Genomic DNA, 10,762 nt, shown 5'->3' with positions numbered 1-10,762 from the left:
GCAAGATGGCGAAAAGGACTTTAAAAGATAAAAAGGAAGAGAGAAATGGAAAAAAAACAGCATGAGACTCCTTTTCAAAAGCTAGAATGCTTTTGAATTTCAGAAATTAGCCCATTTGCATGAAGAATTCAGTGATGTACGTGGCCAAATGCAGGTGAAAAGTACATCCTGTGTCATTAGTAAAAACATAAGCCGGTTCTCAGATGAAGAACCGTCGGGTTCCATTAGGATTGCTGTGACATTTGATTGACCATCTTGTGACACATTCAGAGCTGAGTCATTTCATCTTGCAGCTATTGTATTCAGTGCATTTAAATGGTTTCTGCATAACCATTTAGGAATCTTAAGTGGATCTCGTAAGTGACGTGCATGAATCCTAATAAAGATGCAAAGGCCTCCATTCGGCCTGATGCATTCACTCACCTTGAATTTTTTACATTTAAATTATGCTTATTACATAATGTCATTCAAACTTCTTCAAAAGGCCTAGAAGTGTCTTTAAGACAAACAGATTTTACCCACGGCAATGTAACGCTTTCATTATTCACACACCGTCGCAGGTTCCACAAAGCCATCCCCATCTTCCAATGCTGTAGCACAAACTTCCTGCGACAGTTAGACACCTGTCTGTGTGTCCCCAGCGGGTGTCATAACTTCAGACACCTCAAGTCAGCAGACCCCCCGCTGCGGCCAACCCAGCGCAAGGCCCCCTTGATCAGCCAGCACAATCCTGTATGATTCCTGACGGCTCCTGGCTCTGCCGCACTGCAGCCTGTAATGAGAGCCAAGTGTGTGAGACTCCAGCCCTGGCGCCTCATTGATTGTCATCGCCTTTCCACCGATGCCTATACATGCCACATCCATCTTGTCAACTCTGCTGTCCGGCTTATTTTCTACCAAACACTTCAGACTGATTGCCATCAAGCTGTCTCATTTTCACATTTCACAAATGCCTGCCAAAGAAGACCACCGAACTTCTTCGCTTGGAGTGCTACCAAGAGAATAGCTGGGAATGAAATGGATGATTTTCAAGGCACTGTACAAAAATGGATGTGCAGCAAACACATGCACACTTGATGTATAGCTTCCTAAAAAAGGGACACGGTTCTTATAAAGGCATGCTAATGTATCTTGATGCATTGATCAAATATGAAAAACAGGCAGTTTTTTGCCTGATTCTTGAGTGCACTTTTTGAACACCCTCCCAATCAGCACTGCAATTCAGCAATAGCCTTAAAAAGGTGAAAAGTGCATCAAGGTCAAACGATTGTCTTGTGTAAGTGTGAGCGTCCTAAATTGGACAGTAATGTACCAATAATAATCAATCTCGTCAACAAAATGACTGACAAAAGCATTTATATACTAATGGCTTTTAGGTTGTGCATTATGATAATGATTATGTGAAGCACACTCTTATTTTTAGTCACAATGAGCCGTTTATGGAGAAGTATGTTTATAAAAAACATTTTTTTGGAATGTAATTATTTATAAAATGTCTCAAATTAAGTCAATTTTCTTACAAAAGGCATACCATAAATGTCCTTTTCATGCTCTTAAATGTAGTCTGATGCTGTTGCTGCCTGTTCAAACAGCAACTTCTTTATTACTACTTATAGCACAAAAACACACCATAGAGCATATATTGAAAGATAAGGTAGACCTTACCAAATCTCTCTCATTAAATCTGTTTCAATAAACATGTCAATTACACAGCTAGTGAACAACATTACCAAACACGAAATATTACAAATGCATTGTATTTTTACATAACATGTAAAATGATTTATTGAATCTTTGAATACACTAATAATTATGTCATAAAAAATGTTTGGAATCTTTTGAGGTCATTTTCTCAAAAAAACATTTTTCACAGACACAATTTAATAATTGTCTTGACAACTGTTTGGAGTAGAAACAATAATTATATAATTTTTCATTCAGTGCATGCTCAAAATGTGTTTCTGGGTCAGACGTCACAGAGAGGAGGCGAGTAAGTATGACAAAAAAGAACACATCAAACTATAACCAATGCACTAACAATGTTTTTTGAATAAGAAAAACCTAGAATAAAAAATGATTGCTTCCAATATTCTAATAATAGTGAATAATTTCTAGGAATGACCCACTTGAGCCCAGTGAGCTGTAGCTGAACAGTCAATGAGCTTTACTAGCAGGTTAATTAACTCACCCAAATACAATAACATACTGAACATATGACAGACATGTATGCGTATTACGACTTGTATCTGCATAAAATGACTTAAGTGAATTGTCAGAATGCTAGTCAGAATGTGTAAGTCATCATCCCTTTCCATAACAATACAGTAAAACACAGAGGATGAATATCAGTGGAAAGATCCAGGGTCGTGCCAGCTGTGTCACCAGCATTTAATTGATCAGTGGCTGACACCAGACCTGCAGTGCAGCAGAACCAATGTGCTCTCAGTGGAGTAGCCGGGAGGAATGATAACTGAAAGACAGTCAGTGATCAAGCACCATGCTTGAGGCCAAACCCACCAAACCTTTGACATGGGGGAGAGATGATGATGGCATTTCAAAGACAAAGGAAGTGACAGCCATCAATTTAGCCATTATGGGATTGTGCCATTTCTAATTTTGTGAAAATGAGGAAATCTTAAAGGGATAGTTCACCCAAATATCAAAATTATGTCATTAATGACTCACCCTCATGTTGTTCCAAACCCGTGAGACCTCCGTTCATCTTCGGAACACAGTATAAGATATTTTAGATTTAGTCCGAGAGCTTTCTGTCCCTCCATTGAGAATGTATGTACGGTATACTGTCCACGTCCAGAACAGGTAATAAAAACATCTTCAAAGTAGTCCATGTGACATCAGAGGGTCCGTTAGAATTTTTGAAGCATCGAAAATACATTTTGGTCCAAAAATATCAAAAACTACGACTTTATTCAGCATTGACTTCTCTCCCGGGTCTGTTATGAGCGCGTTCACAGCACATCCGGTTCGCGAACGAATCACTCGATGTAACCGGATCTTCTTGAACCAGTTCACCAAATCGAACTGAATCGTTTTAAACGGTTCGCGTCAACAATAAGCATTAATCCACAAATGACTTAAGCTGTTAACTTTTTTTAACATGGCTGACACTCCCTCTGAGTTCAAATAAATCAATATCCCGGAGTAATTCATTTACTCAAACAGTACACTGACTGAACCGAGCCAGATAACGAACGAAACATTGACTCGTTCTCAAGTCAAGAACCGTTTCTGTCGGACGCGTCCGGTTCGAGAACCGAGGAGCTGATGATACTGCGCATGCGTGAAGCAGACTCACACACAGCGCGTCTGAACTGAACTGGTTCTTTTGGTGATTGATTCTGAACTGATTCTGTGCCAATGTTATGAGCGCGGGTAAACCGAAGACTTGAATCAAGGGCAATCATCGCCAATGAAGTCATTACGTCGAGCGCAAAAGAACTGGTGAACCGTTTTCGGCAACCGGTTTATTGAATCAAAAACTGTCCGAAAGAACCGGTTCGCGGAGAAGAACAGAACTTCCCATCACTACCGCGGTTGTGATCCGAAAAACCGATGCAACGGTTCTTGACTCGAGAATGAGTCAATGTTTCGTTCGTTATCTGGCTCGGTCATCAGTTCAGTCAGTGTACTGTTTGAGTAAATGAATTACTCCGGGATATTGGTTTATTTGAACTCAGAGGGAGTGTCAGCCATGTTAAAAAAGTTAACAGCTTAAGTCATTTGTGGATTAATGCTTATTGTTGACGCGAACCGTTTTCAAACGATTCAGTTCGATTTGGTGAACTGGTTCAAGAAGATCCGGTTACATCGAGTGATTCGTTCGCGAACCGGATGTGCTGTGAACGCGCTCATAACAGACCCGGGAGAGAAGTCAATGCTGAATAAAGTCGTAGTTTTTGATATTTTTGGACCAAAATGTATTTTCGATGCTTCAAAAAATTCTAACGGACCCTCTGATGTCACATGGACTACTTTGAAGATGTTTTTATTACCTTTCTGGACGGGGACAGTATACCGTACATACATTCTCAATGGAGGGACAGAAAGCTCTCGGACTAAATCTAAAATATCTTATACTGTGTTCCGAAGATGAACGGAGGTCTCACGGGTTTGGAACAACATGAGGGTGAGTCATTAATGACATAATTTTGATATTTGGGTGAACTATCCCTTTAAGCATTAAGCAAAACAGACCTAAGAGGAGATGCGTTTTTCATGTGGTGCTGGAAACAGGTCTAATGGGAAAATCGGTGAACGGATGCATTCCAGTAGATGGGGCATAAATCATCTGCTCAGCTTCACAGACAGATAGTGGCCTTGGCCATACGGGGCAGCAATAGCATTGACAGAGAAAGCTTGTGTCATGCTATATAGAAGTTTAAGGCAGGAGAGAAGCGGTTATCCACACTGAAGAACTAAAAGATACACCATCATCACTAGCACTCGCCACCCTTAAACAATAACTCACACTTCCTAAATTCTGTTGTCCACTGTAAGGAATAACCATGAGCTTAGGTGGTCCAAAAGTACAATACTTAAGAAACTGGATTTAGAACAGAAGCCTCATTTTAGTGATTTCACTAATTTGATTAACTACTGTTTCAGAGTGAAGCGCTGTGATGAGCCACTCATGATAACACTGTTTTCAGTGTCTTGGAGTGATTCATAGTAAATGCTTCTCCACACATCTCTGCAAGCACTGTGAGTTTGAGTCACTTGTAACATGCTTTTGAAAATGCAACATGCACCAAATATCATCTCAAGTTTGTAATTGCCAACAAAACAGAAACATTAAAAAAAGCATTCCCTACAGTTTTCTGCCAGAGTAAAAGTCTTATGGTTTAACATAAAAAAAAAAAATATATATATATATATATATATATATATATATATACAAGGTTCTGTCATGAAACTCTAGATGGCACAGTCCGATAGTTTCTAACTTAATCTGATATAATGACATCATTATTCACATGGTACAGCTGATTGGTTCTTTTTTCGTATCAGCAGCCAATGAGATTGCTGCTCAACGTTCATATGCTCGGCTAGTGCTTGCTGTTGCAGTTGCAGGGTGCTTCAGAAACCTTCCTCCTTCCCCTGCTGCCCCTGTATAGATCTGCTATGGGGTATATGTTATATATGGGGAATATTTCATATGTAATATATGTGCAGCAGCAGTATTTCATACATGCTCACAGCAGCATGTCTGTTGATGTATTGGCAGTAGCAAGCCTCATATCTATTCTGCCAAGACCAAATACATTAACATTGTTATGTACATCACCATACTAAACTGTCTGAGAGTTGTCATGACAGAAATATAGTAAATTTATGTTATAACTGATGTAAAAAAAAAATATTTAATTCTTAGAAAATGATGGCCTATTATGAGATTATTCTCATTATGTCTTTGTTCTTGGAATCTTAACCTTTTTTGTTTTAAATGCAGTTGTTCAACTTTTTCAACTTGTTGGAAATAACTTTCCAAGAAAAAGACAGAAGGGGCTCCCACAAGAATCCCCCTCATTTGTAATTCTAAGGTACAACCATTCACCATAGAGAGTAAAATCTATGCCGGTTGTGTGATAGATTTGCCGCCACGGCACATTTAGCATGATACAGGAGATGTTTTGCAACCGGCGCAGAATGATTGCACAACACGAGTTGAAAGAGTTGAATTCTTTATAAGTGTTTGTGTCAACACTGGATTCTGTCAACACCTAAACCCCCCCACCCTTCCCTTTTCTGCGGGCCTCCTGTTGTCACAAACATCCTCTCGCAGCAGGTGCTCCCGTTTCATGTGACAGCTCTTTAATATCTGGTTTGATCTGTGTAGTCATATCATTATTTCTTCTCCCTGCACGCTTTCAAACTACTCACTTCTGCAGCAAGATGAATTATACACACATGCAGTATATTTAATAATCATTAACAAAGACAATGTATATGGAGATTGATGAAGAGATGGAATTTTCCTGCAATTTATAATTTGAAATCGTTTCATTTTATCATCTTGAATGTAAAATCCTTTTGAAAAAACAAATTCATTCTGAATGTATTGTTGCTAAGCACCTCTCAGTCAGCATGACCTTATTTACTTTATTAATGTATGTTCCTGAGCTTTTTGTGAACAATTCATCTGGGCATGTTATTTTGAAAAAACTGTTGACTTCATAATCTTTAATCAAAATGTACTTTGTTCTTTCTCTGAACTGATGTCCCCTTTCTGTCAGTTAGGCCACGCAGGTTACTGAATAATGGCGGCCAATAGCTATTCAGACATTGTTTTAACAAAAATTCACACTCTTTTTGTCACACACAATATATATATAATAAAAATACACAACACTTCAAAAAATAATAAATTATTCAACAAAATATTTTTTTTATGTTTTTGAAAGAAATCTCCTATGCTCACCAAGACTTTATTTGATAAAAATACAGTAAAACTGTATTATTATGAAATATTACTGTTTAAAATAATTGTTCCCTATAATAATTTATTTTAAAATGTAATTTATTCCTATGACAGCAAAAATTTGAGCAGGCATTATCCCAGTCTTTAATTATCAATGCTTAAAATAATGTTTGCTGCTTAATATGTGTGTGTGGAAACGATTATAGATTTTTAGGACTATTCAGGATTGTGTCACAGTTCCACATAAATAAATAAATAAACCTTTTCAACTCTGATAATAGTAACAAATGTTGGTAACACTTAATGCATTATAATTATTCATAATGTGCATTGTTATACATTATGTCTTGTCATAAATAATTATAACCAATTTAAAATGAATAGTGTAACAATGAATTGATAAAAATAAAGATGCTTCACGTTGCCATAGAAGAACCTTTTTATCTAAATGGTTCCATAAAGAAACTTTAACATCTGAAGAACCTTTCTGTTTCACAAAAGGTTCTTTGTGTTGAAAGAAGGTTCTTCAGATTATAAAAAGGCAAGAAAGAGATGGTTCTTTAAAGAACCTTTGACTGAATGGTTCTTTGTAGAACCAAAAATGGATCGTCTATGGCATCGCTTGAAGAACCTTTTGAAGCTCCTTTATTTTTAAGAGTGTATAATGTTTTAACTGTGGTTACAATTATTCATGAGATTGTACAATGCATAGGTGCGTTACAAGTTATAATTAATGCATTAAAACTATAAATAACTTTAATTAAAGTGTTACCTAAATGTTTCTTCAGCAGCAAATTGGCATATTAGAATTATTATATTAGCATTTTAGAAAAATTTGAAATCCTCTTAGAAAAAAGGTAAGGCAAAAAGTATGAAGTTATGTGTAGACTAAAAGAGAGCGGCAAGGAGAGGGAGCCATGTGTTTACAACTGGCCTAATGTTTGTTTGAGACAGCAATGTGTAGGTCCGCAGTTGACTCCGGGTGACAGCGCTCAGAAACAGAAGAGGAATAACTGGCTGTCACAGATCAAAGCGATAAGCAGCAACACTTGCCAGACGCAAAACAAGAGACAGGCTCCAAACAAATTGCACAAGCTGCTACAGAAAATATGTCCAAATATATTCCCCTCCTGAACAAAAAGCAACAATTTCCATCTTTTTGATAGTCTTCCACCTTGTTCATTCATTCATTTATGGTCTACATCTTTTCACAGACCCCTGAGCCACACTGCCTTAATCCCTTAGACCCCACCCACCTGCCTCTCATATGTCAAATCAAATTAAAACAGCCCAAGACACAAGCTAATTCCATGTTTCCGATATTGCCTCAAATCATACAGTTGCAGAAATGAGTTCAACCAAGTCAGAATATTAAGGAAGTGCTTTAATGAATGCATAACTGACACTTCAGACAAGCCTTATTTTTCAGTTCTATCTAAAAGTGCAGCTTTTTATGCTGGTTTTACAGTTCTACCTTTTATTGATTCACTTCAGCATTATGTTTGACTGCTAAAGCAAAATGATAATGTGTTCCTCGAACAAATTAGATACAATTTTACAGCACTGCTCAAAGAGCTAAAAGCGCATTCTGGCAATTACAGAGAATTGGGAACCATCAGGCCTCCTGTGGCGTTACTGTAAAAGCTTTACTGTAGATATCCAGCCCTTTGCTTTGATTCTTTTAAAGATTTGCAAATTCTGTTTTGAAATTACTTTTGCTTAAATGTGCAGCTCTTTCTAACAGCCTCCTAAAAACACTAAGTACAATCTCAAAAACCACAACCCGATGACTCAGCAAACAAAATTAGATTAAATACGTGTGGGGATAAGTGAATACAGGCTGACTACATATTCTTTTCAAAGAGCACAGAAATGCTTCATCTGTACTTTCAAGTGAGATTCGTTGAACTTTAAATGCTCTTCTCAGAGTTTGTCAGTAGCTCTGGGGAATACACATAAAACACAAAAAAAATCCAACAAAAAAAAGCCCAACAAACATCCAAAAAACATAAAAAAGCTCAGACAAACAGAATACTCCTCAAAAAATATAATAATACATAAAAAAAATATAAAAAATACCAATACCAATACAGATATGACCACTTCCAGATCTTTTTCCCAATCTAAAGCTTCTAAAAAACCAACTGGCTTTTTTGAGCAAACTCAGCTGGCACTAGACCTCAACTATTATAGACAATTATTGTATCCCACTTACCAAATAAATACAATGTACAAAAACCATTATCAGTCTAAGATGAATTCTGAAACAATATTACAGTAATATTAATTCTTCCAAGGTCATTTTCACTACAATCGAATATTGACATGCAAGATTGTGCTAGTCTGCAATCTGACATGACAATATTACATGGCTGGATGCTGCAATTAACCAATCAGAATCAAGTATTCTACAGAGTCTAATAGAGTCAAGAGCCTTGGTTCTGGAAGGAATTTTTCAATAGGGATTTTAAAGAAGTCTTTGTTTGAGAGTTACAGGCCATATACCCACCAGCTACAAGGTGAATCAAAACATTATAAACTTCTATTCAAAGCAAAAAAGCATTTGAAAATCAGACAAAAAGACAAAGGTACATTACTGTGTATTTAACAGCTTTAGTGACAGAAAGAACTAGAATCCCTGGGAATTATATTTATTATTTAAAAATGGATAAACATAAAACCATTGATTTTAAGACGTGATTTCATGGAAGATTTCTATGCAGAATCCTGGGTAATGTAATTATTCACTGGAAATTACACTTTTGAACATGATTATAAAAAATAAAAAGTTGATAGTTGAAATGATGTGAACTGATTGCTTTAACAAAATGTACTATGGATTATCACTCTCTTGCTCACAGTAGGTCTGTTTTTAACAGTTTATGAAGAGGAAAACGAATAGGATTTTTACTTCCGGAACCTGACTGTCGCAATCTATAAGGATTCTTCAACTTTAAATGTCTTGTTATGACATCACAGGGACATTAAATGTTCTGTTATGCCATCAGGTTGTCTTTGTAGCACAGTAGTAAATTCTAACCTTTGTTTTCTATGGATGACCCATTTTCTTTTCAATAATTAATATTCCACCAACCGTCATTCAGTGCTGCCTCACTTTTGCTATAGTTTCTCATCAACTCATGGAAGCTCGCCATTGCGCCTGCTTTCATCATTTAAATCTCCTCTATAAGAGGATGCCAAGTCCTCCACTTTCAGTACTTTTGGACTTGTTCACTAGATCGTCAGTGATGGTTCCAGCACACACACTGATGAAGTATGTAGCGAGGAATGCATTTTTACAACCACTGATTTTTTCTTTTCTTTTATATAATTTATATATTTTTCTGTCTTTGGAATTGCAAACATTATATCAGATATTATGAGTAAATTCAGCTACCTAAAGAAAAAAAGTGTTGTCCTAACATACATTCTCTCAAAAAGTGCAGACATACTGGCTAAAGATACTACCTTCAACCAGCATTAAATACAAGCCAGAAGTGAAAGGAGTTAAGAGCAGATTCACCATGTTTGGCCCACATGTGGGCAGAGATCAACTAATGCATGTTAATCCAGAAACACAATGACCTCAATCCTGTAAATCTGTCAATAGAATATCCGACGCTCCGGATTAGGTGACTGTTGTAATGATAGCACAGACGTAGCTGTTATTTAAAACATCCTACACTCCAATATGTATTTCTCTGTGCTATGCCCATCCTATTCCTGGAAAATTAAACAGATAATTCTAAAATTCTTAAGTAGTTATCAACTAGATGGTTAACAGAATTGGTACATCACTGTTTTCCCTTTTTTTTTTTTTTTGGAAAGAAAGAGTTCACCTCCATCAAAGGCTTCAGTATAGCAGTGCTTCCTAAACTTATGCATCATAAGTTACACTGGACAAGTAGTTGTATATATATATATATATATATATATATATATATATATATATATATATATATATATATATATATATATATATATCATTTAATATTTGATTTAAAACCAGTTATAAAATATTTTCATGAGATGAAAAGACCCAACAATACAACAAAATTATTAATCTAACATGTACTAAGTAGGAAAAATGACAATGTTATAGAAGCTTAGCGTGATTTACCAGCCTAACATGTGGTACATTAAATAATGCATTAGTATTAAACATTAACATAAAAAAGATATGGATTTTTTCCACCCTACTAAAAGTCATAATATCATTTTTTTTCTCTACACTAAGATACCATCAGCACAGAATTGCAACCCATTTTAGTGGGGAACCACTCCTACAGTAAAACAATTTAATTTGGCTTGCTTTATACTAGA

The sequence above is a fragment of the Cyprinus carpio genome, chromosome B21 (genome assembly GCF_018340385.1).
Source record: "Cyprinus carpio isolate SPL01 chromosome B21, ASM1834038v1, whole genome shotgun sequence".
NCBI classification, from domain to species: Eukaryota; Metazoa; Chordata; class Actinopteri; order Cypriniformes; family Cyprinidae; genus Cyprinus; species Cyprinus carpio.
The sequence above is the reverse complement of the archived record's forward strand: the minus strand, read 5'-3'. Positions refer to the sequence as shown.